The sequence below is a fragment of the Enhydra lutris genome, unplaced genomic scaffold (assembly GCF_002288905.1).
Source record: "Enhydra lutris kenyoni isolate GAN:26980312 unplaced genomic scaffold, ASM228890v2 scaffoldscaffold79, whole genome shotgun sequence".
Taxonomy (NCBI): Eukaryota; Metazoa; Chordata; class Mammalia; order Carnivora; family Mustelidae; genus Enhydra; species Enhydra lutris.
In genome coordinates this window covers 7,894,269-7,920,213 of record NW_019154163.1, presented here as the reverse complement: position 1 = coordinate 7,920,213, position 25,945 = coordinate 7,894,269, and the positions used below count along the sequence as shown (strand labels likewise).

Genomic DNA, 25,945 nt, shown 5'->3' with positions numbered 1-25,945 from the left:
TTTGTAGGTGTTTGCAATCTTTAAATAAGCTATCTAGCTGATCTCCCGCTACCTGAAGTAGTCTCAGCCTGCTACTTCTCCGCCATCTTGACTCCTCCCCCTTTCTTGTTTCTTGAGAAAGGCTTGTATTGCTATATACTTTCCTCTGAGGACCGTCTTTGCTGTGTCCCACAGATTTTGAACAGTTGTGTTTTCATTATGATTTGTTTCCATTAATTTTTTCAATTCTTCTTTAATTTCCTGGTTGACCCATTCATTCTTTAGAAGGATGATCTTTAGCCTCCATATATTTGCATTCTTTCCAACTTTCCTCTTGTGATTGAGTTCGAGCTTCAGAGCATTGTGGTCCAAAACTATGCAGGGAATGAACCCAGTCTTTTGATACCAGTTGAGATCTGATTTGTGACCCAGGATGTGATCTACTCTGGAGAATGTTCCATGTGCACGAGAGAAGAATGTGTTTTCTGTTGCTTTGGGATGGAATGTTCTGAATATATCTATGATGCCCATCTGGTCCAGTGTGTCATTTAAGGCCTTTATTTCCTTATTGATCTTTTGCTTGGATGATCTGTCCATTTCAGTAAGGGGGGGGTGTTAAAGTCCCCTACTATTATCGTATTATTGATGTGTTTCTTTGATTTTGTTATTAATTGGCTTATATAGTTAGCTGCTTCCATGTTAGGGGCATAGTTATTTAAAATTGTTAGTTCTTCTTGTTGGACAGAACCTTTGAGTATGATATAGTGTCCTTCCTCTTCTCTAATTATAGTCTTTGGCTTAAAATCTAATTGATCTGATAGAAGCATTGCCACCCCAGTTTTCTTTTGATGTCCATTAGCATGGTAAATAGTTTTCCACCTCCTCACTTTAAATCTGAAGGTGTCTTTGGGTCTAAAATGAGTTTTTGTAGACATCATATTGATGGGTTTTGGTTTTTTTTATCCATTCTGATACCCTGTGTCTTTTGATTGGGGGCATTTAGCTCATTTACATTCAGGGTAACTATTGAGAGATATGAATTTAGTGCCATTGTATTGCCTGTAAGGTGACTGTTACTGTATATTGTCTCTGTTCCTTTCTGGTCTACTACTTTTAGTCTCTCTCTTTGCTTAGAGGACCCTTTCCATACTTCCTGTAGAGCTGGTTTGGTGTTTACAAATTCTTTTAATTTTTATTTGCCCTGGAAGCTTTTTATCTCTCCTTCTATTTTCAATGATAGCCTGGCTGGAAATAGTATTCTTGGCTGCACATTTTTCTCGTTTAGTGCTCTGAATATATCATGCCAGTTCTTTCTGGCCTGCCAGGCCTCTGTGGATAAGTCTGCTGCCAATCTAATATTTTTACCATTGTATGTTGCAGACTTCTTGTCCCAGGCTGCTCTCAGGATTTTCTCTTTGTCACTACGGCTTGTAAGTTTTACTATTAGATGACGGGGTATGGACCTATTCTTATTAATTTTGAGGGGGGTTCTCTGTGCCTCCTGGATTTCGATGCTCATTCCCTTTGCCATATTAGGGAAATTCTCTACAATAATCCACTCCAATATACCTTATGCCCCTCTCTTTCTTTCTTCTTCTTCTGGAATCCCAATTATTCTAATGTTTCGTCTTGTGGTATCACTTATCTCTCGAATTCTCCCCTCGTGGTCCAGTAGTTGTTTGTCTCTCTTTTGCTCAGCTTCTTTGTTCTCTGTCATTTGGTCTTCTATATCACTAATTCTCTCTTCTCCCTCACTTATCCTAGCAGTAAGAGCCTCCATTTTTTATTGCACCTCATTAATAGCTTTTTAAATTTCAGCTTGGTTAGTTTTTAGTTCTTTTATTTCTCCACAAAGGGATTTTTTTTTTCTCCAGACAGGGTTTCTTTAATATCTTCCATGCCTTTTTTGAGCCCACCTTGCACCTTGAGAATCGTCATTCTGAACTCTAGATCTGACATTTTACCAATGTCCATTATTGATTAGGTCCCTAGCCTTCGGTATTGTCTCTTTTTCTTTTTTTCTTTTTTTTTTGTGTTGAGTTTTTCCACCTTGTCATTTTATCCAGATAAGAATATATGAAGAGGAGAATAAAATACTAAAAGGGTGGCAAAGACCCCAGGAAAATGTGTGTTAACCAAATCAGAAGAGACCCCAAATTGTGAAAGGAAGAAAGGGGGCAAAAAGAAGTTAAAAAATATTTTTTTAATTAAAAAAAAAAAGAAAAAAATATATATATTAGACTGGTGAGCAGAACAGGGCTACCCAACTTAATTTTGGGAGTATTTTGGTCTTTCAGAAGAAACTACCTCCCAAAATTTTAAAGAAAAAAATACACACACACACACACACACACACACACACACACAAATAAGGGTAAACATGATGAAGAGATGGAAGATGACTATAAAGATGAAAATTTTAAAAAAATTCAAAAAAGGAGTTGATAAGTTGGTTGGTAAAAGAATGTAAAAGAAAGTGGAGAGAATTTGCTCAGGCTGGAGACTAGAACAAAACCCTGTGCTAGATTTAGGGTATATTTTGATCTATTAGAAGAAGTTGTATCCCGGGCGCCTGGGTGGCTCAGTGGGTTAAGCCTCTGCCTTCGGCTCAGGTCATGATCTCAGGGTCCTGGGATCGAGCCCCGCATTGGGCTCTCTGCTCAGTGGAGAGCCTGCTTCCCCCTGTCTCTCTGCCTGCCTCTCTGCCTCCTTGTGATCTCTGTCAAATAAATAAATAAAATCTTAAAAAAAAAAGTTGTATCCCAAAATTTTTTAGAAGAAAAAACCCTATGTGTATACAAAAAATAAACTTAGATACAATGAAGGATAAAGTGAGTATGATAATGAAGGTTCAAAAAGATTTTTTTTAATGAAACATATTGTTAAGATAAACTAGTTAAATATGTTACAAGAGGCAAGAGTAAAAGTTAAGAAAATTAGAATAAGAAAAAAATAAAGTTAAAAAAATTAATTAACTTTGCAAGACTAATCATGGGGAGAAAGCCATGAATTCCATGCTTTGCTTTCTCCTCCTCTGGAATTCCACTGTTCTCCTTGAGAAGTGAACTTGGTCTTGGCTGGATTTCTTGCTGATCTTCTGGGGGAGGGGCCTGTTGTAGTGATTCTCAAGTGTCTTTGCCTGAGGCGGAATTGCACCACCTTTGCCACGGGCCCAGCTAAGTAATCTGCTCAGGTTCACTCTTGGGAGCTTTTGTTCCCTGAACGCTTTCTGCTTTCCGTAGAGCTCTGGAGGACAGGAATGAAAATGGCAGCCTCCCAGTCTCTGGCCTGGAGGAGCTGAGAGCTATTGGCCACACTCCTCAGTGTGCCCTTGGAGAAAAGCGCCCAATCACTCCCGTCTCCCTGACCTCTGGCAGCCCTCCGAGCTCACCCAGCCTGTGACCAAGCGTCTCTATCTCTGGCACACAGCCCCACCTGGAGTCTCCAAACCCAGCAGATCCGTGCTGCTCTTCCAGGGGGTTCTTCCTGGATCTGCCACTCGTGGGGTCCCTGCTTAAAGAGCAGTGGCCTGTGCCACAGATCACAGTTTAAGGTAACCCCGAGTTGAGAGCTCACTCCTCAGCTCTGTCTCTGTAGCTGGCTTCCCCGCTCTAATACCCGCGAGCTCTGCAACAGGCACCCCCGATCCTTCTGTGACCCCACGGGACCTGAGACCACGCTGTCCCCGCATGGACTCCACCGCACCTTAGCCTCTGGAGCGATGTCCCTCAGTGGAGCAGACTTTTAAAAGTTCTGATTTTGTGCTCTGTTGCTCCGCCGCTTGCTGGGAGCCAGCCCCTCCCCCCGTGGTCTAGCTTCCAGTCACTTTGGATTCACTTCTCCGTAGGTCCTAACTTTCAGAAAGTGGTCGATTTTCTGTTTGTAGAATTGCAGCTTTTCTTCTCTTCAATCTCCTGTTGGATTTGTAGGTGTTCGGAATGGTCTGATAAACTATCTAGCTGATCTCCTGCTACCTGATGTCGTCTCAGCCTGCTACTTCTCCGCCATCTTGACTCCTCCCCCCATCTCACAGGTTTTTAATGTGTTTTCATTATCATTAAATTTTAAGATGTCCCTCATTTCATACTTGACCCATAGAAAGAACCCTCATGCACTGTTGATGGGAAAACAAACTGGTGCAGCCTTTGTGGAAAACAGTTTGGGTGTTCCTCAAAAAATTAAAAATAGAATTACCACATGATTCAGTAATTCCACTATTGGATATGTGTGTGTGTGTGTGTGTATTTTAAAGATTTTGTTTATTTATTTGAGAGGCAGAGATCACAAGTAGGCAGAGAGGCAGGAGAGAGAGAGGGCGAGGCAGGCTCCCTGCTGAGCAGAGAGCCCAATGCGGGGCTTGATCCCAGGACCCTGGGATCATGACCTGGGCTGAAGGCAGAGGCTTTAACCCACCAAGCCACCCAGGCACCCCTGGATATATTTTTTTAAAAAGATTTTATTTCAGAGAGAAAAAGAGAGTGTGTGCGCACACAAGCTGGAGAGACAGGCAGAGGGAGAGCAGGGACTCCCAACTGAACAGGGAGCCCGACATGGGGCTCCATCCCAGGACTCTGGGATCATGACCTTAGTTGAAGGCAGATGCTTAACTAACTGAGCCACCCAGGTGCCCCACACTACTGGATATTTATCCAAATGAAAACACTAATTCAGAAGGTATGTGCACCCATTTATTGCATTTATAATAGCTAAGCTTATGGAAACAGCCCAAGTGCCTATCCAGAGATGAATAAGCAAAAGTGGTATATATACACAATGGAATATTGTTCAGCCATTAAAAAGAATGAAATCTTGCCACTTGCAATATGGATGGAGCTAGAGTATAATGCTAAGTGAAATAATCCCATCAGAAAAAGCCAAGTACTGTATTTAGAAATGTGCTTTAAATTATGAAATACATGTAGATGTTTTATTTACCTTTATTAATATATAACTTCAGTGTGGTAAGACAGCATGAGTCATATAATGCCAATTTTTTAAGTTAGTAAGTAATCTTTCTGATCTAATGCAGAACCAGTTCTTGTGACTATTGCAAATGCTTTGGATGAATTATTTCTGTAATTCTTCAAGTCAGAAGCACAGTATTTCCATTGGGTGAGTTGGGTTGTTTAAATCTTCTGTATGCTGTTGATTGGTATATGTGATTTGTTTTAAAAAATATATATATAGGGGCGCCTGGGTGGCTCAGTGGGTTAAGCCGCTGCCTTCGGCTCAGGTCATGATCTCAGGGTCCTGGGATCGAGCCCCGCATCGGGCTCTCTGCTCAGCAGGGAGCCTGCTTCCCTTCCTCTCTCTCTGCCTGCCTCTCTGCCTACTTGTGATCTCTGTCAAATAAGTAAATAAAATCTTAAAAAAATATATATATATTTATTTTAAAAGTTTTAAAGATTTATTTATTTGATAGAGAGTGAGACATCAAGAGAGGGAACACAAGCAGGGGGAGTGGGAGCGGGAGAAGCAGGCTCCCCGCTGAGCAGGGAGCCTGATGGGGGGCTCAATTCCAGGACCCTGGGATCATGACCTGAGCCAAATGCAGATGCTTAATGACGGAGCCACCCAGGTGCCCCTTAAAATATGTATTTTTAAAGTTTTTATTTATTTATTTGACAGAGAGAGCACAGAAGAAATGGCAGGCAGAGGGAGAGGAAGAAGCAGGCTTTCTGCTGAGTGAGGAGCCCAATCCCAGAACCCTGGAATCATGACCTGAGCTGAAGTCAGACACCTAACTGACTGAGCCCTCAGCCACCCCTATATGATTTCTCAGTCTGAAAAGGTGTTGAATTATTTAATTCACTCGGTAGATTTGCAATTTCTCCATGGACTTCAATTAATGTTTTGTATATTCTGAGGCTATTTTTAAATGTATATGCAATATTACATAACATTTTCATGGAAGTAACATCCCATCAACTTTGCCATACCCTGTTGGTTAGCAGACACAGATCCTGCCCACATTTTTTTTTAAGATTTTATTTATTTATTTGATATAGAGAGAGAGATCACAAGTAGGCAGAGAGTCAGGCGATGGCGGGGGGGGGGGGGGGCAGGCTCCCTCCTGAGCAGAGAGCCCGATGTGGGACTCGATCCCAGGACCCTGAGATCATGACCTGAGCTGAAAGCAGCGGCTTAATCCACTGAGCCACCCAGGTGCCCCAGATCCTGCCCATATTTAAGGGAAGGGGATTACAGTGTAAGAATCATGATAGATCTTTTAGATCTATCTTTAGAGTCATAGTTTTACAATAAATATTTGTTACAATTAAACACCTCCTGGATAATTTTAAGTGGCTTAGAACACTTAATCTTCAACTCCATTTATACCCATCCCAACTTGCATTGTCATATATTGGATAAGGTAGACTCTGTTAAACACTTTTGCTCTGAGCAAAGTATTGCTAATGGAAAGACAGGCCACAGCCTCTGAAAATCCATTTCCAAATAACACACCTGGCAAAGGACTTGTATGAAGAATATATGAGGATTGCACTCACATGTGGAACTTAACAAACGAAACAAGCAAAGGGAAAAAAAATGACAGAGACAGAGACACAGAGACACAGAAAGAGAGAAAGCAAGAAACAGACTAATTATACAGAACAATCTGATGGTTACTCAAGGGGAGGGGGGTTGGGGGGATGAGTGAAACAGGTGATGGGAATGAAGGAGGGCACCTGTGATGAGCATGGGGTGCTGTATGGGTGTTGAATAACTATACTGCACACTTGAAACTGATAGAACAATGTGTGTTAACTGGAATTTAAAAACTTAAAGAACAGGGAGGGGTGCCTACATGGCACAGGAGGTTAACATTCAACTCTTGGCTTTGCTTTAGGTCAAAACCCATAGAACAGGGGCATCCGGGTGGCTCAGTCAGTTAAGCGTCTGCCTTTGGCTCAGGTCATGATGCCAGGGTCCCTCGCCCCGCATCTGGCTCCCTGCTGAGCAAGAAGACTGCTTCTCCCCTTGCCCCTCCCCCAACACATGCTCTCCCTCTTAAATAAATATATCAATCAATCAATCTCTTACATTTACCTATTAAATGAGCAAAGATTTATAAAAAGAGAGGAAAGGCCATATTTTGATGAATGTGTGGAGAAACGTGCATGTACATACACCAATGACGGGAATGAATTTTTACAACTATACTGAGGACAATTCAACAGTACCTTTCAGATGCCCTAATAATGCTCTCATCAAACTCAGTAATTCCAATTCTAGAAATTTACTGGGAAGAAATAATTAGAAATGTACACAGTGATTAACATACAACGTTTATTACATTTTATAGGCAAAATTGGTAATATGCAAAATGTCCAGCAGCATTCAATTACCTACCTAAATTTTGTTAGATCCCTATGAAATACCATGTACCAATACTGTGTTTTCAAAGAATGGTAGTGACATGGAAATACGTTATTTTCAAATGAAGAAAAATGGAAAACAACATATGCAATATGATGTCAATTTTGTTTTTAAATTGTACATCTGAAATGAACAGAACATTGTATGTTTACTAACTGAAATTAAAATAAAAATGTGAAAAACTGTTGCAGACATTCTTTTTTAAAAGGGCAAAAGGCAACACTCAAATGTTGAGTTGTTTTCTGGGTTATAAGATTATAGGTGTTCTTGACTTTTTAATTTATACCTTTGATTTTTCAACAATGATCATCTGTTACTTTTACTGTCAAGAAAAAAAAAAGTATTTTTAAAATTCTGAAACAACAAATAAGCCCAGCCCAATCCAGCCAAGTCCATGATCTTTTCTGTTGCCATCTTCACTTAGAAGACCACACTGCTGTCCCCTGGATGCCTGTTGTCCTCTTACTTCTTCAAGTACTGGACTCATTCTGCAGATGAACACCTGTCAAAGCAAGAGAGTGGCAGGATCTCTCCAAGGGCATGAAACCTCAAAGTTAATACTTGCCTGGTCACCCACAGGCAGATATGAGTAACAATTTCCATGACCTATGTAGGGAACTCTTTAAAAGCTGTAATGCCCGTATTACATAACGGGAAGTTCCCCTCTTCTGAATCTCTTCTAGGAAAGAATCTTTTACAACTTTTAGATATTCTATCATGCTCTGGAGATTGACAAATAATAGGTTGAAGGGCTGACCTTTCAGTGTACTGTTTCCTTATGCCTCACCGGGTGTTTGGAGTTGCCTAAAACCACTGGGCTCTCCGCCTCTATCCCATCCATCCTATATATATATAAAAACCTGAGCTATTTGGTATTACTTGTGCTACCTCCTCTGTCCTCGACCCCTTTAAAACTCTGTCACTGATCCAGAGAGTTCTAAGTTGCAAACCTCGTTCTGGGCTGTTTTTCAATAGGGGTCAAGAGGAGTCTCCACAAAGGCAGCTGTACCTGAGAAACCGGCTTTGAACAGCAACTCTCAACACAAACAGCAACGGAAGTAGTGCGGTGCAACAACTCATCTTTAATCCACCTTAAAAAGTCACTGGTTTATGAAGCTAGTTTCAGGGCCTCCTCCGGGGACATAAAGGATTTTGACTTCCCTCACACTTTTTTCCCCTTTTCCTCCATTACTCAGGGTAATAAGGAGTTCACTCCTATCTTCACTCACTCACATCCAAGATCTCTCAGGGTTGTTTCCTTCATTCATGTAGGCTTCTAGGTCCAGTATCTACTAAAATGTCAAATTTCTGTTACTCCATTATGGGATTTCATGGCCTCCTTCCCTCTCCTTATATTCAGAGAAAAACATGAGTGCCACTCCACTCACTCACTGAGGCTTCATTCACTCATTCACAACAAGGCTCCTCCCAGGTGATGACTGTCACAGGTGGCCTGAGGAAGGGAAAAGGAAAAGAACAAAACAAAACACCTGCTGAAACCCAACAGGGTTGGGCAGGGAATAAAAGGTGGTCAGTGAGAGCCAAGAAGAGCACCAGAAAAACTCTGAAGGAAGGCAAGACCTGGGATAAGATAGCAGATGGTGTGACCCAGGGTATCCTGAGGAATCACTGGGAATATATTTGAAAGGCACAAGACTTTCCACTTACCCTATGCCACCCATTCCCAAAAGAGAGAAAAGGTAACATGGACTCCTGATCTTGTTTACTATTAATCCCTGAGGTATCTGTCCTTATGTAACATATACCCTAAGACAAGTCCTGATTTCTGATGACTAACTCATAAGGGGGGCTGGGTTAAGGCAAGCCCTCCTACCAGTATTCTGTAACCAGCTGAGACATCGAATAAGTCCTGGGGCTGGGGTCTACAGGGTTGCCGGCCTTGGCTACAGCTTCTCTAGCATCTGTCATGAAATCAGGAGCGAGTGGGTATGAGGCTGATTAACATTAGTATTCCCCAACCACAGAGGCCAAGTAGGGCAAATTCGACCCCAACTCTAGCATTCATGACTCTCTGGGTCTTAAGAAATGGGAAGGACGTGCTAATGAAAGAGTGACTTCTAACAGCATTCACGCAGGCCAGAAAAGTGCCAGTGGGAGAAGAGAGTATGGCTTTGGTTTGCTGTCATCAGTGGTATCTTAGTCAAGGAGCAGAAGGAAAAAGAAGTAATATGAAGTGCAGGGATGGGGGTTACTTTCAAGTCAGCTGACTGCCTGCCTTACACCTTATTTTAGGGATTTTTTTTCCCCTGGGAATGTGGAGTACTCTTTATGGAAGTGATACTTCGTATATGCACATATACAATTTCTGAGCAGAGAAAATAGCTGAGAGGGCTAAGCATGCAACTGAAAAGAGCAACCTGTGGTCTGGAGAGTCTCAAGAGAACGATCCCTCTGCTGAATCATGCTTTGTGAAGTTGAGATGAAGACAGGCTGTAGTCCTTGTCCGGTTCTTGCCTTTTCTTCTCCCCCAACGAAGTCTTCTACCAGATCCTCCTGAGGAATAATTATAAAGCAGCCCCCAAAGAAGGGGATGAGCTGTCTGAGGGCCTGGTCTCTCTATAACAGTGGCTCTAAACCTTCACTGAAATTTCATAACTCATGTGAAGACTGTAACTGAAGAAAAATGACTACATGCAATGTCACAGGGTTCACAGAGAGACTCTCTTCTCCTAAACTTGACCTTCTGGGTCCTAAGGGACATTTTCTGCCTCAATTTCTAGCCCTCCTTCCCGACAGCACAGCAGTTATCTATAGTAAGTCCACTAAACTGGACAATCCTGACCTCAGAGTGGTTTTCCAAAGTGGTTTTGTTATTCACCCATCAATGTGAGTTTTCCTTGATCTATCCTTTATCTTAAAAGCTCAAATAGATAACCAGAGTGTCTTATTTTAGAGTTAATCAATATGTGTGTTTTTTCAAGTGTTGTGCCTGTTTTTGTTTTTTAAAGGACAGTACCAGCATACTCCCCAACTCAGAGGCTTGGAAGCCAGAGTACATTATGGAACAGCCAACACGAGCTTGTACCATGTAATAAAGTTAGGTCAATGTCAAGGGAAAATTTTGATCCTAAGGAAATCTTTTTATGCCACTTCAAGCTGCCCAGTCTGCTGAGGTGGCCACAGCATTCCATCAGTTCTGAGGGCCAGCAGCTACCCTAGCTGTCCTTGCTTGGGACCGCTGCTCATTCTCTCACACCTGGTATGTGATAGACCCAAAGTGGGTAAATGGAGAGTACAGAGCAAGGTGCCAGGGAGAGAGCAGGAGCTCAGTAAATGAGGGGATCGTTTTAGCTGGGCGTTCTGCAAGCTAACACCACAGTGCAATGTGCAAATTAAATTTTTTTTGTAACTTCTAATAATCTTTGCCACTCTTTTGCGGCTCCTACTACTATCCCGCCACATCCTTTCCTCTTTTGCACCTGCACCGCTGCCATGAGCCAACCTCTAACCATTCCTCAGGCACCAAAGCCTATTCTATCTGGCCCCCAGTGTTTGTTCCCAGTCTGGCTTCTGCTATAATCCTGGCTCACTTCAGTATTTATGTAGCTGACCATCTGACATCCCAGTTTCGCAAGTATCTTGACCACTCCAGTTTTGAAATCTCTAAAAATCTACTCTCTGATTACAGGTCCTATTATTGCAATTTTCCAACTATTCCACACCCATCTTGATCACACCAAGTCCTCTTTGTATTCAGACTTTTGAGCTCAATTCTGACCTAACTGCCTTCCACACATAGTCTGGATTTCCAAATTCATTTCTGTGTAACCCTTCTCTTGCTAGCTGTCCACTCCTCAGTCAATAAAGGTTGGTCCCAGGCAATCAAATTTACTTGTGACAGTGGCCTAAGACCACTTTATAATTTCCTGAGTTTCTAATCACGTTTCAGACTGGCTTCTCACTTTAACTGAATGTATAATATATCATTTAATATGATAGTATCTCACTTTAACATACCAAAAGGCCCCACTCCAGCCTTTTGGCCTGAATAGTCCTTAGACTTTGGTTTGTCTCCATAATCCTGTCCCGGGTCAGCTTCCTCTCCATCACTCACCTCAGCAATTACAAATCTTCAACAACCCTCTCAGCTACTCTTCCTGACTCCCATCCCTACGCTCCAGTGAGGAGGTAAACTCCTTTCAACCAAGGCTATCAACCCTCCATCCCTATTTTAGAGCCACAGGTTTCACCCTCCCAACCTACATCGTTTCCCAGGATCTTATTCCATCTGCTATCGTCTTCCTCTCCCACATCTACAACGCACATCCCTTCTCAGTTCTTCCTGCCCCAAAGTCTGCAATTTTCTCCCACTGTAAAGGGGAAGCTTATATGACTCACTGTAGCGCCCTGATGGAATCGTTTAACTTGTATTCTAGTTGTCACATCTTCTAACAGAAAGAAGGCTTCTCATGGAACAAGAACAATTAATCATACGAAATAAGAAAAGAAATATGAGCCTTTTGGGTGGTGAACGGAAAGGGGAGGCCTACCTGTCAGTGTGGTAGGTAAGGGGATAGCTGAGGTAAAGTTGAAAGGGGAAACTGTGAATACCAGCCACAGGAGCAAACCCCAGACTGTGAGGATGAAGTTTCTGATCAATGATCACTTTGGTCCTACCCAAGGAGCAACCAGCAGCAACTGTAGTAGGGGCAGCGGCAGCGGCAGCCATGCAACGTCTGCAAGTAGCCAAGACTAAAATGCAGGCATAGAAACAGAGTATTTCACGGAAAACATAGTATCAAATAAGACACAGATATGGCCCTTGTGCTGTTATGCCCCTCTCCCCCACCCTTGGCAAACACTGCTGATTAGTCATAACGCTCTTTCACACTGAACTGAGACCTGGCTTCAGAATCCTTTTTATAAACACAATCAAGGCAGGTACTCTCAATCGGTTGGAGATGGTACTTGAGATGAAGTAAATATATTTGCTTTCCTTGCACTACACAGAAAAGTCCTCAGCAAAAGGATTAGAAGATAGGAGTAAGCTTCAGGAGAAAGCATATTGAAGACAGCTTGGACGTTGTAGGCAACTGGCGGGAAAAAGCTGAGCCCATGGAGATCACAGAGCAGGCGCCCAATTAATGTCTGTTGATGATTCAGTTTTTCATTCAACAAACATTTAATGAGGCCTACAATGTGCACGGGATTAGGCACCGAATACAAAGATGAATAAGGCACTGTCCTTGCCTGTAAGGAATTTAGAGTCTGGTAGACGAGAGCCATAGACACGGACAATGATAATACAACCTGATAAGTGCTAGGACACTTAGCAGGTTGTATTATATCCATCCGAGTAGGATTTCTTCAGAAGAGCACAACTCCAAGTTGAGGATGGATCCATGCAGTCCTCCCAGCCACCAGGGCGTGCTGTTGTCTCTGTCACATGGTGAGTAGCCCAAGAACTAACAATGATAGCTATGATTTATAGAGTGCTTATGACATACACTTGACAAATATCCTCAGAGAAACCCTGCAAATTAATTATGATATTAGATGAAGCAACTGAGGTTCAATGAGGTTAAGTAGTAACATGCCTTAGATCACACAGCTAGTAAGCAGTTGAGTCAGGTTTCAAGTCCAGTATTTGACCAACTCCAAAGCATTTTTTCTACATTTTTAGGACAACCTTTATTCAGGTGTAACACAACTTTTCAACAGGTTTCTATTTGGAAATAAGAGCAAAGGCAATAGATTAGTGATCAGGGCATGGACAAACTTCATCTGGCTTCCCAACCTATTTGGCAGAGAAGAAAAAAGAAGGCAGAGAATTGACGAATTGACTTCATACTAGCACACCATTGAAAACCTTCACATCAGTTTGTTATCCTTTCTTTCTCGAACCCCAAGAGTCTCATTGACAATGTAAAATATAATAAGCACCTCTTGTTAACTATCTTCTTTTAATCCTTTTCATGGTCAACATCATCATCAGCAGCAATTACAGTTGATACAGTATTTAGCATACTTCAGACTCATTCCAAGCAATTTACACGAACAATTCCATTAAATCCTTACAAATCATTGAGATCACCCCCTCCCCAAATCATTGCCAAAAAGATTATTACCCCTATTTTACATAAGAGAAAGTCAAGTACCAGAGAGGTGAAAAACCATGCTTGACACCACACTGGTGAATGTAAGAGCAGATCTGAGCCTAGGCTATTTAGTCCCCAGGCCCAAACTTTTACTATTCTGCTTTGCTGTCCTACTCAGAGCTCCCTTTCCCATCCCTTCTTCCCCTTACCATCCTCTAGATGGCTACTTACAGAGGGTTCACTGAAAATACCTAAGGTCTAATTAAATATAATTTCCTGTTAATTGTTCTAGTCACAGAGATCCATTCCCTGAATTCCCAAGGTCACTCCTCTGAGCCCTAGGTGGAGAATTTTCCAAAGGACACGTTCCTATTGCTTTGAAAAAAGAGGTAATGAATAGTGCATGTATAGATTTTTGATTACTGAATGTATTTTACTGGGAGGTAGCCATAAACACTAAAATTCCTAAGCAAAACAGAACTGAGACAGTGACATCAAGCGCTGTCTCTTCCCTCAGGGGGTCTGAGAGATGAGAGCCTCCACTCTGACTTTGGGTGACAGGTGGCAGTGAGGGAGAATTGCTACTGGTGAGAAGGATCAGGAACTAAGTAATCCTATGAGAGGTCTGCAGCTGTTCAGACGTCTTTCTGAGACTCAACATTTCATACACAGCTGCCATCCCAAAAAGAAACTTGCAAAAAAACAGTACAGTCAAGCCCTGGTTCAAAAGAAAACAGCAGCAATGCTCTTCCAGAAAACATGAGGGGATTTCTCATCAAGGCCAGGGATGGAGATAGGTGATTGCACATTTGCCAAAGTCTGAGAGCCTTAATTGCCCCCTCTATTAATTTTCCCATGTTCTATTATGTCCATGTTTGTACAGCCTCTCATTAAGAGGTTAGCTCCATTCCTCCACTCCCACTCCTTCTGGCCTTAGGTAATTTATCATCTTACCTACTAACTAATCTCCCTGTCCAGACCCGAGTATCTTCCAGAACACACTCTAGAGTACTGCCAGAGTGACCATCAAAAGCATCTCCTACTTAAACACTCAAAATGGAATCCATATTTCATGGAATACTACATAAGGACCTATTGTCAGCCCACAAGTCTGAATTTTAGGAACTACTTGTAGTTCCCCCATGTCATCATTCTATCTCCAATGTCCACGCCTTTGCTTAACAGGTACTCCCCTGTCTTCTTCCTAGTCTAGCGTTACTTCTTTTAAGCCACTTAAGCATCAGTTCCTCCAACCTCTGGCATCTCTATACTCAATCAAATGATTTCTCTTCTAAACCCCATAGTATCTTGTACATACCTCCATTGTAGAGCATACCATACTGTTGTAATTATTTGTGTACACGTCGAACCCTCTCACTAGACTGAGAACACCTGAGGGCAGGGACTGTGCCTAAATTCGTCTCCATAGTCCCATCTCCCAGCATAGTGCCGCAGCTCAAAAGGCAGCAGAGAGAAGAAACTAGAGGTGCAGGAGAGAGAACAATAAAGCAGTATTTTTGAATTGGGGTACAACACAAATATGCTGATTAAGTTGAAGCTGAAGAAAAATATATTTCCGCTCAATAATGCACAGAAATCTTCCAAGAAGAGACAAGCTGAAGGACTTCCCCGTCGCTAACTGTACCGCTCCACTGGCAAAATTAAAGGCCATTTGTTGGGTATATTTTAGAAGAACCTGAATTAGGATCAAACTGAAATCAGCTGGTTTGGATATGAGGTTTTTAAGGTCCTTCCATCTCTGAGGTTCTAAATCTGCAACCTATGCCATATTCAAGAGAGCTATCACGCTGAGCCTGTGTTATACACCCATGAGTGACTAGTGCCTCCCAGGATTGTGGCAGGGGCTGAGGCTTCATTCCCATCCATACCAGACTGATCGCAAACTAACAACATAACCCATTCTCTCATGCCCTGCTTCTCAGGTGTCCCTTAAACCAGGAGCAGAAAACACTTTAAATGTTTTCAGGGCTACCAAGAAGGATCTCATGACCCAAAGTATCTTCCACAACCTGCTCCCTAAAGCCTTAAGTTTTTCTCCTTAAACCCTTAGTGCCTCTGATCAATGCCTGTTAAAATGCCATTTAATCTAATGTGGTGAGTCGGCATTTATCAAGTGTATACTAAAGGATGGATAAAAGCAACACAACCCTTCTGTACCCCCAGAAAATCATTTAGCCTGACCTTCTCCTCCCTCCAAAACAAATCAAAGAATACCTACAAAATACACTGATTTTTAATTCTGGTATTCAGTTTCCTCAACTGCAAAATATGGAGATTGTATTGAATGGTCTCCCAGAGCCCTCTTACCCTACAGAAACTCAGAGTTTCTAAACCCATGTTTTTCCACTTATAAAATAAACATATGAAATCTGTTCTTCCAAATTCACCCAATTTTTATGAGGGTCAAATAAAACCATGCTTGTGACAGGTTTCTAAATGATGAAGTGCTATACAAATTTAAGGAATTACTCTTGTAAATTAATATATACTAGAGGAGATATATTGTGGACTAAGATATGCTGGAGAAGTATGCTCTGCCATTAATTAGGTGAGTTACCTTAACAAATTTATTCTACCTCTCTGGGATGCCTCAGAAAGTTGTGGCGATGATTAAATGGGAACATGTGAAGTAAGCACACAATAATACTCAGTTTCATTTGTCCTTACTGAGATAGTCAGAATCTCAGAAATAAATGTGACCTTTAAGTGCATGTAATCCAACCTCTCATTACAGTGCAGGGAGATTTTCAAATTCCATTCCAAGTGGTCACAGAGACCATTAGGTATCACTTCTGAGAATATTTACATCTTTGGACAGTTCTTATATCTGTTTATCCATTAATTACAACTGCCTTCAAAAGCAGCAAAAATCAACTACCCCGGACTTTACAAAAGATCTGTAAATAGATTATCAAACTATTTACTTTGGACGTGTTGTCTCCCACAATCTAAACAGCTCTAATTCCTATGATGCTTCTCATAGGATCCACGTTCAAATCCCTCCGAGAATCCTGGATGTTCTTTAGCTCCCTCTCAGAGAGTTGCTCTTAAGACTGAAACAGAAACATCAAGTGGAATAGGACTCTTACCTCTCTGATTCCAAACTTCTGTAGTGAGAACACAGTTAGCCTTATATCGGAGGGCATGAAGGTCTTCAATGGGTACATATCCTGTATACAATGGGCACTGAGTTCCCAGAAGCTTGCAGGATGGAGGAAGCACTTCTAAATGGGAAAGAAGAGGATCAAAGGGATGCTGACAGCACTAAAAACAAACGGCTTACTACATAATTTCCCTATTATTAGACATCATCTCTGTAATTAATACAAAACAAGGACATGGAATACTATAAATAAGGCAGACTCCTAGGGTCACGTGGAAGAAATGTTACCATCATATAAAAAATATATTTTGTATGATCTTTTATACTAAAGAGTCTAGTCTATGCAGATGACATCTGTACTTTTCAAACAGAATCTCAGTTCCTAGAACATCTATTTCTTCCAGAAATTAAGGAAAAATAATGAAGATAACATTATTATCTAGAATAGATACACACAAGTCCGAGTGGCTCAGTTGGTTAAGCAATTGCCTTCAGCTGGGGTCATGATCCCGGGGTCCTGGGACTGAGCCTCACATCAGGCTCCCTGCTTGGCGGGGAGCCTGCTTCTCCCTCTCTCTCTGCCACTCCCCCTGCTTGTGTGCTCTGGCTCTCTTTCTGTCAAATAAATGGATATAATCTTAAAAAAAAAAAGACCTAAATAAGAGGAGAAACATACCACATTCATGTATGAGGAGATTATAAAGATGATCGCTCTCCAAAAATTAAATCTACGCATTCAATGCCATTCCAAATGCAATTCCAATGGTATTCATGGTGAGGACTTGACAAGTTGTTTCTAAAGGTCTCCTGGAAGAATAAGTACATGAAAATAAAGCCTTTTTTTTTTTTTCAGAATGAGGGACTTGCTGTACTACAGTTATTAAGAACTAGGCATGTACAAAAGGATAGCAACCACACTAATCACAATGTGATAAAACAATATATTTTATATATTATAAAATATGTGCTCTCTGTCTCTGTCAAATAAATAAAATCTTTAAAAAAAAAGAAATGTAAATTATGATCAAACACACTTTTTAAAAGACTTTATTTATTTATGTGACAGACAGAGATCACAAGCAAGCAGAGAGGCAGGCAGAGAGAGAGGGGGGGAAGCAGGCTCCCTGCTGAGCAGAGAGCCTAATGAAGGGCTCAATCCCAGGACCCTGAGATCATGACCTGAGCTGAAGGCAGAGGCTTTAACCCACTGAGCCACCCAGCCGCCCCGATCAAACACACTAAACAAACAATGAAACAAGAACACCACTTATGAGATTCAGCCAGTACTACAGAGAACCTTATGTTATTTATTATAAAATAATGAAAAAGAATTACTCAGTAAACATGACAAATATAATGGAAGTCAAACAAAAGTGAGAAGAGCACACAAAGAGTATGTGAACAGATAATGGCCAAAACTTGCCAAATCTGATGAAAAAGTATTAATCTATACATTATGCAAGAAGATCAGTATATGCCAAGAAGGATAAACTCAAAGACATTCAAATCAAATCTAGACTCATAATAATCAAATTGTCAAAGTGACTTCAGAATCTTGAATGCAGCAAGAGAAAAACAACATCATATGTAATGGATCTTAAGTAAGTTTTCATAAACCACAGAGACCAGAAAATAGTGGGATGATTATATTCAAACTACTGAAGGAAAAAGACCGTTGACCGAGAATTCTGTATCCAGCAAAACTATCCTTTGAGAAGTGAAGGAGAAATGATGACACTCCCAGATACACAAAAGTTAAAAGAATTCAGTGCTAATAGACACGCCCTCAAGGGGTACAAAAGCGTCCTACAGGCAGCAAAGAAAGGACACTAGACAGTAACTCATATATACATGAAAAATAAAGAGGACAAGTAAAAGTAACTGCATAAATAAATTTAAAAGACAAAAAAATTATATTTTTATTTGTAACATTTTTTGCTCATTTCTGACTTGAAGACAATAGCATAAACAAGTAACTAGAAGACTGCCTTGAGGTATTTACATTACATACAGATGTAATCTGCATAATAATAACAGCACAAAGAAGAGGGGAGGGAACAAAGATATAGTGGAGCAAATTTTGTAAACAATTGAAATTAAGTTGATATTAATCTGAAAACAATTATTTTAAGTAAGATGTTCCCTGAAATATCAGAGCAACCATGAAAAGAATATTAGAAAATACAGTAAAAGAAACAAAGGAATTAAAATGGTACACAAAAGAAGGCAGTAATAAATGAACAGATAACAAAAAGTCTTAAGACACATGGAAACAAACTGGAAAAGAACAGACATCAGTCCTACATTAGCAGTATGTTTAATTACATTAAACATAAAAAGACACAACCAAATCTGACTCAAGAAGAAAAATCTGAATAGACCTATAAAAATACATACGGTAATTAACCTATCTAAGTCCCAAAGAGTCCTTGAACAGATGACTTTAATGGTAACAGGTGAAACGTTTAAAGAATACCAATCCCTTGCTTAATGTTCCAAAAAAAATGTTCGAGGAGACACTTCCCAACTCATTCTATGAGGTCCACATTAGCCTGATAACAACCTTTTGAATATAGATTTCCCAAAAATGTCCAACATAACAGGAGCAAACTAAATCTAGAAATGAAAATGGTTACATATCATGACCAAGTCAGATTTACCTCAGTAAAGCAAAGTTGGCTTAGTATTGGAAAATCAATGAATCTAACACACTATTTTTACAGAATAAAGAGGAAACCTCATGATCATATCAACAAATGTAGAAAACATGTGACAAATTTCATGACAACCACTCATGATTTAAAAAAACAAAAACCTTAACAAACTAGGAACGGAAGGGAATTTTCTACACTTGACAAACGGAATCTACAAAAACTGTACAGCTATCATTTTAACTGATGGAAAAAAGCTAGTGTATTTTCACTAAGACAACGAAGCCTGCTCTTGCCAATACTGTACAGGAGGTTTTCTCCAGAGTAATTAGGCAGAAAAAAGAAATAAAAACCAATGAGATTAGAAAGAAAGAAGTACAATGATCTGTATTTGTAGGGGATATAAGCTTATACATAAAAATCCCAAGGAATCTACCAAAAAAAAAAAAAAACCAAAAAAAACACCATACCCCACCTAATATTAAAACTATTAGAATAAAAAGAAGCAACTCTAATGAGTTCAGAAAGCTTAGAACATACAATATCAATTAAGAATAATTTTACTTCTATATATTAGCAATGAACAATCAAAATGAAATAACAATTCTATTTTTAATATCATCAGGAAATGCAGAACATTTAGAATAATTTTTATATGGAAATATAAGACTTTTTATTCTGACAATTACAATATTGAAGGAGATTAAAGACTATATGAATGGAAAGACATCCCATGTTAATGGACTAAGAGAACAATAGTTAAACATGGCAATACTCCACAAAATGATCTACAGGTTAAATGTGATGTTCATCAAAATTCCAGCTCTTATTTTATAGCCATTGACAAAATGATCCTAAAATTCATATGGAAACTCAGCGTCCAACAATCATGAACCAAGTTGGGAGGATTCACACTTCCAGATTTCAAAATTTACTTTAAACTAAAATAATAAAGACTGTGTGATCTGGATATAAGGATATAGAGGTAAATGAAAAAACTTACAGGTCCAAAATAAACCCTTGAATTTAGAATCAATGGATTTTCAATACAGGTATCAAGATAATTCAATAAGATAGTCTTTTCAATAAATGGTGGTAGGATAATTATATATCTAACATGCGGAAGAATAAAGTTGAACTTACACCTCACAGCATATATAAAAATAAATGCCAAATGGATCAGACCTCAATATAATGGTTTCTTTGTTATGACACCAAATCAAAAGTGACCAAAAACTAGATAAAATGGATTTCATCAATATTAAAAATTTACATACTGCAAACAGGAAAGTTAAAAGACAACACAGAGAATGGGAAAAATATTTGCAAATCAAAATACCAAATAGGGGTCTATTATCGAGGTATAGAAAGAATTCTCACAACAAAACCACAAAAAAGACAACCCAATTCTAACAAAGGATTTGAATAAACATTTTTGCAAAGAAATACAAATGGCCAATGAGCACATAAAAAGTTGCTCAATGCAGAAATAGTCAAAACCACAATAAGATACTTCACATCCACTAGGATGGCTATTATGAAAGACCAAAAGTAACAAGTGAGAATGGGGATAAGTTGAAATTCTCATACATTGCTCGTGATACCGTAAAATGGTGCAGTAGCTTTATAAAGTTTGTCAAAATTACTCACGACATTATAATAGTTGTCATACTACAAAGCTATCTCACTAAGTGTATGTATACCAAAGGAAATGAAAAGATGTTCACATGAAAACTCGTACACGAATGTTTATACCATTATTTGTTAAAAGTCAAAAGGTGGAAACCCAAATGTCCTTCAAGAGATGAAAAGAAGAAATGAAGTTAATCCATAAAGTGGAATGTTATTCAACATAAAAACGGATGAAGTACTGACATATACCATAATATGGGTAAACCACCAAAACATGCCATGTGATAGAAGCTGTCAACATAAAGGCCACATATTGTAGGATTCCATTCATATGAATGTCTAGAACAGACCAACCCACAGGGACAAAAGTTAGATTAGCGGTTGCAGGGATTGCAGAAGAGGAAAATGAGGAATTACTGCTAATAGGTATGGGGCTTCTTTCTGGGGTGATAAAAATGTTTTACAGTAGTACAGAAATGATGATTGTACATTTCTATGAATATATTAAAAGGCACTGAAATGTAAAAGGGTAATTTCATAGTATATCACAGTTACTATTGTTTTTTTAAAAGAAGTTATTTGCCTTATTCAGAGTTACACTGATTAGCAGAGTTGCTTAGATAGACATGTAATCTTTTTTAAAAAAGATTTTACTTATTTATTTGCCAGAGAGAGAGATCACAAGTAGGTAAGAGGCAGGCCAAGAGAAGAGGGGGAAGCAGGCTCCCCGTTGAGCAGAGAGCCTGATGCAGGGCTCGATCCCAGGACCCTGAGATTATGACCTGAGCCAAAGGCAGAGGCTTAACTCACTGAGCCACCCAGGTACCCCAGCATTTAATCTTTTAAACCATTTAGTCATATGACAAAATTGAGAGGACACTTGTTAGCTATAACTGTACTGACAAGTTGCCCCCAAATAGTGGTTACCAGTATCCTGGCTATGAATGCAGGTAAGTATTTGTAAAAGTATCAAACTGCCCAGTATGTGTAGGCATAACATGTAAACATGTAAGTAAAGATTAGAGATAAAGGAATACCACACGGAGATTAGCCCTGTCATTGAAATATTTTCATCCACTAGGAGACCTAAGTTTTCCAGTGACACCACGAAGTCAAAAGATGATCCCATATTTCAACTGGGCTAAATAACGATCTAGTAGTGAAGTAGCAGAGGTAAGACTTGACAAAGAAGAGTCACTAAAGAACCTCAAAACCAGAAGGTACTCCATCATTTGAACACAGGTGGTAAGAAGAAAATCTTAGCAGGACCATATCTACAATACAGAGGAACTGCTGAGTCAACAACTAGACAACATATATTTCTGGCAACAAGACAGGAAAATTTGACAGCTCACAACCAAACAAGACAGTGGAATACCAAAACTTTCTTAATGTGGAAAAAGTCTAAGACTTACCAAATATATTTGATTACCTTGATGACCATGGTTTAGATGGATACTATTCAACAAATGACGGCTCACCATGCTAAAATTCTGGGTACATTTTTTGATTAAGTGAATTATGGCAGTTTAACAACTCACAGACCTATGGTTTCATAACATGACAAAGAACAGTCCTTCCAGAACCACTCAACCCATGGTTGGCAGATCCTAATGCCTAATGTTTTACTAACAGACAAAATTCCAGGCAGTCAACTAAGGGGACAAAGGTAAATAGTTAATACTAAACAGTAACAGCTGAATAGTTACTACTACTAGAATATACCCAATCTACATAGCAATACTGAACTAAAAGTAAACAATGAACAGATACACACGTGGAGCACTGTAATGTGCTGAGCAACACAGGTGCCAACACGAAAGCACAATCATTTGCAGCAAATTCTTTAAAAGCCTCATCGCATTGGCATAGAACTGAGGGATTCTGATGAAATGCAACCAGAAAAGACCCTGATAAGCTGGCATGTAATGCCACCCCTAAAGGAACAATGCAGAATAGACCATTAGGAACTCCATAAGGCCAGACTGTTATTTGTAAGCCTCTAGGCAGCGTCGTCAAATAAAGGGAAGAGGACTGAAGTTAGAGTACAGGACATTAGTAACACAAGTTAATGTAATATGGAAATATGTGAAAGTATAGCTATCCAGGTTTTTGATATTATCTATCCCAGTGTCTGATCAGAATGCCGAATTTCCCATAGAAAACTGCCACCTGATAGTAGTCCATATTATTGCACCACAAAATATGGTTAATGTCTCAGTATTTTGAAAAATGGGTGTCCAACCTGTAATTTTATTGGGCAACATGACAGTACTAATTGCACAGGATGGAACTAGCCCAACTAGGTAATAGGTTTTCTAATGAAAATTAAATACTGCACCTAAAAACATAGTGACTGGTGTATCGCTATGTGTTTATACGTGTATGTATGAATACAGTTCCAAAAATCAAAAGCCCTTAAGAAACAATTTTTTTAATAAGATTTTTTTTACTAAAATTACTAAATTTACTAAATTACTAAAAATTTACTAGGTCTAAACTTTGGAGCAGAGCTGTGCACCAGAAACTTCCAAAGGACAAGGTCACAATTACATATAAAAGATTTGCTTCTCCTTTGTCCACACAGAAACCCAAATTAGAAATTCATCACAACCATATACATGGCAAGAGAATCCTTTGCTGAGTTTAGCTGCTGACTGGGTGTTAAATCCTGTCTGAAGAATCAAATCAGGGGCGCCTGGGTGGCTCAGTGGGTTAATGCCTCTGCCTTCAGCTCAGGTCGTGATCCCAGGGTCCTGGGATCGAGTCCCACAGCAGGCTCTCTGCTCAGCAGGGAGCCTGCTTCCTCCCCACCCTCTCTCTGTCTACCTCTCTGCCTGCTTCTGATCTTTGTATGTCAAAATAAATAAATGAAAAAAAAAAGAAAAAAGAATCAATTCAGCTAGAAAAATAACAGCAGCACCATGTCTGAGACGTGTATCCTACTTCAGGACCGCAATTCTCCAGCGGTGGCTGTCGGCAACACAACAAAGCAGTGTCTACAAGAGCATGCTCAGGAGGGGCAGATGGATAATTAGAAGAGAGGGATGGTGGTAGCTCACTTTCTTTTCTTTATTTAAAGCTTTTATTTAAATTCCACTTAGTTAACTTTGTCATATTAGTTTCAGGTGTACAACACAGTGATTCCAGACTTTCATACATCACCTGGTGCTCATTACAAGCACACCCTTCAATCCCGATCACCTATTTCACCCATGTGCCCACCGACCTTTCTCTCTGGTAACCAACAGTAGTCAAGAGTCTGCACACTTTCAAGAAAACAAAATATTCCAAAAGCATTTACTAAAAAACCTGCTAAACTTAGCTGCACTACCAATGTAGGGAATTGGCTGTAAAATCTTAACTTTATGAAAATTTATGTAGTATGTCTTAGGCAGCAGACTGCTGGAAAGGAACAATAATGGCTACTGACTGTAATAGATATTCACGAACTAAAAAAATACAACCCAGCCCATGAGCAAATAGTTGAGAACCACATGTTTAGAAGAACCCCGGTTGGTTCTAGCCAAAGTGCTAGCACTGTACTAAAACAATGTCCTCTTCACTTGCACGAAGACTGTCCTTAAAGCCAGTGTGTGGAGATGCAATTGGCAATCGTTTGGTTCCCCCAGAGAAGGGGCAACACAGGTGAAAAAGCTGTATTAGAACCTTTTCAGACAGGAAACATGCTGAAGATAGGAACTCAGACTAAACAGGCATTAAAGAATTCCATCACCTGAAAGATCCGTCCATGTTTGTTGATGGCAAACTCCCATCTGGAGTTTTGCTTTTTATCTCACTTGAGGAGAAATCAATGTTGTCCTGAGGCAATTCTGATTTATCAGTATTGAGGTGTGATGGAGGCACTTCACCGTATGCCGAGCAGTTTTAGAAAGGACCTGTGCATGGAGGGGGTCCAGGCCAGACTACAGGGAGACCTACATGTTTCTGATTCACATACTCTAGTGCAAAACAGGCACGGAGCGATGAAGGGTAAACCAACCTTAACTTCCAAGGATGACAGATCTTCACTCACAGCATGGGGCTTCTTTTAATCATTAAAAAGGCCAAGCACGAAGCTTGAATCCCAGCCACACTCCGAGGACATAGTAGTAAGTATTCCTCCCTCCTTGCAGGAAGCGTGCCTGGTTTATAGTTAACCCATGCATAAAACTAGACGCTTTTCAGTTAATAATGCCCTTTTTTCCTTCTCTCTTTTGTGGAGTCTAAAACTGACAATTCAGAAGCTGGTTTTATTCCCACCTCTGCCAGTATCACTTTTAAAGCTTAATATGAACCAATCTTTTTGACAGGTAATTGATGGTGAGATGTGAGCCACGAAATGAAAAGGAAGCTTTCGGGAACCTTTTAAAGATGAAGCACAGTAAAAGCACCTCATCCAAAGAACAGACAATTCCTATATAGGGAGGGTGTTGAATACAAAGTGCACCGGGCATTCGGGCTGGCAGTGATCAAAGATCACCTTTATCATGTTTACTGGCATCAAAAAGCATTTTAGGCTAAGTGTACCACAAACAAAAGGCATCAGGCTCATCCCTCCTTCCGAAGAAGGCAGGGCAAGTTGTTCTTTTTACTGCAAAACTGTTCCGGATGATTCTTGGGGTCAACGCCTACAACCACCCTTCTGGCAAAAAGCCATGTTACTACATTCTTTACCACATGCTCTCGCCCTAACATAAGGTAGGGATTTCTTAAATCCTTTATTTTGGAACCTCATCCAAGACCTCCTTAGAGTACACCCTGCACTCCTACACTTAGTTAAAAGGCAGTAGGGTAGGGTACCTGAGTGGCTCAGTGGGTTGAACTTCCGACTGTTGATTTCGGCTCAGGTCATGATCTCAGGGTTGTGGGATTGAGCCCCTCATTGGGCTTTGTGCTCACTGGGGAGTCTGCTTGAGATTCTCTCTCTTCCTCTGCCTCTCCCCTGCATCCTCGCTCTAAAATAAATAAATCTTTTATAAAAAAGCAATTTTTAAAGAATTCCTGATCTTCCTAGGAGCATAGTCACCACCAGACAGTGAAAAGGACCTCATTTTTTTTTTTTTTTTTTTACCCACAACTAAAGCATCATTGATAAAGAAGAGAGAGGGCCTATAGAG

At 40.1% G+C, this 25,945-nt stretch overlaps 1 long non-coding RNA gene across 11 annotated transcripts in view; it reads right to left on the bottom strand.

The window, feature by feature from the left end:
• Positions 1–7,249: 7,249 nt before the first annotated feature.
• The window catches only part of LOC111160892, a 48,851-nt gene continuing 30,155 nt past the window's right edge, over positions 7,250–25,945 (bottom strand). For 5 of the 11 annotated variants that reach the window (XR_002641511.1, XR_002641507.1, XR_002641512.1 and 2 more), the window contains 4 exons: positions 17,219–17,349; positions 16,529–16,663; positions 9,738–14,898; positions 7,250–8,812 (listed from right to left, as the gene is read on the bottom strand). This is a non-coding gene — a long non-coding RNA (uncharacterized LOC111160892). The remainder of the gene's footprint in view (positions 8,813–9,737; positions 14,899–16,528; positions 16,664–17,218; positions 17,350–25,945) is intronic. The other 6 variants (XR_002641510.1, XR_002641514.1, XR_002641515.1 and 3 more) reach the window with 6 other exon arrangements.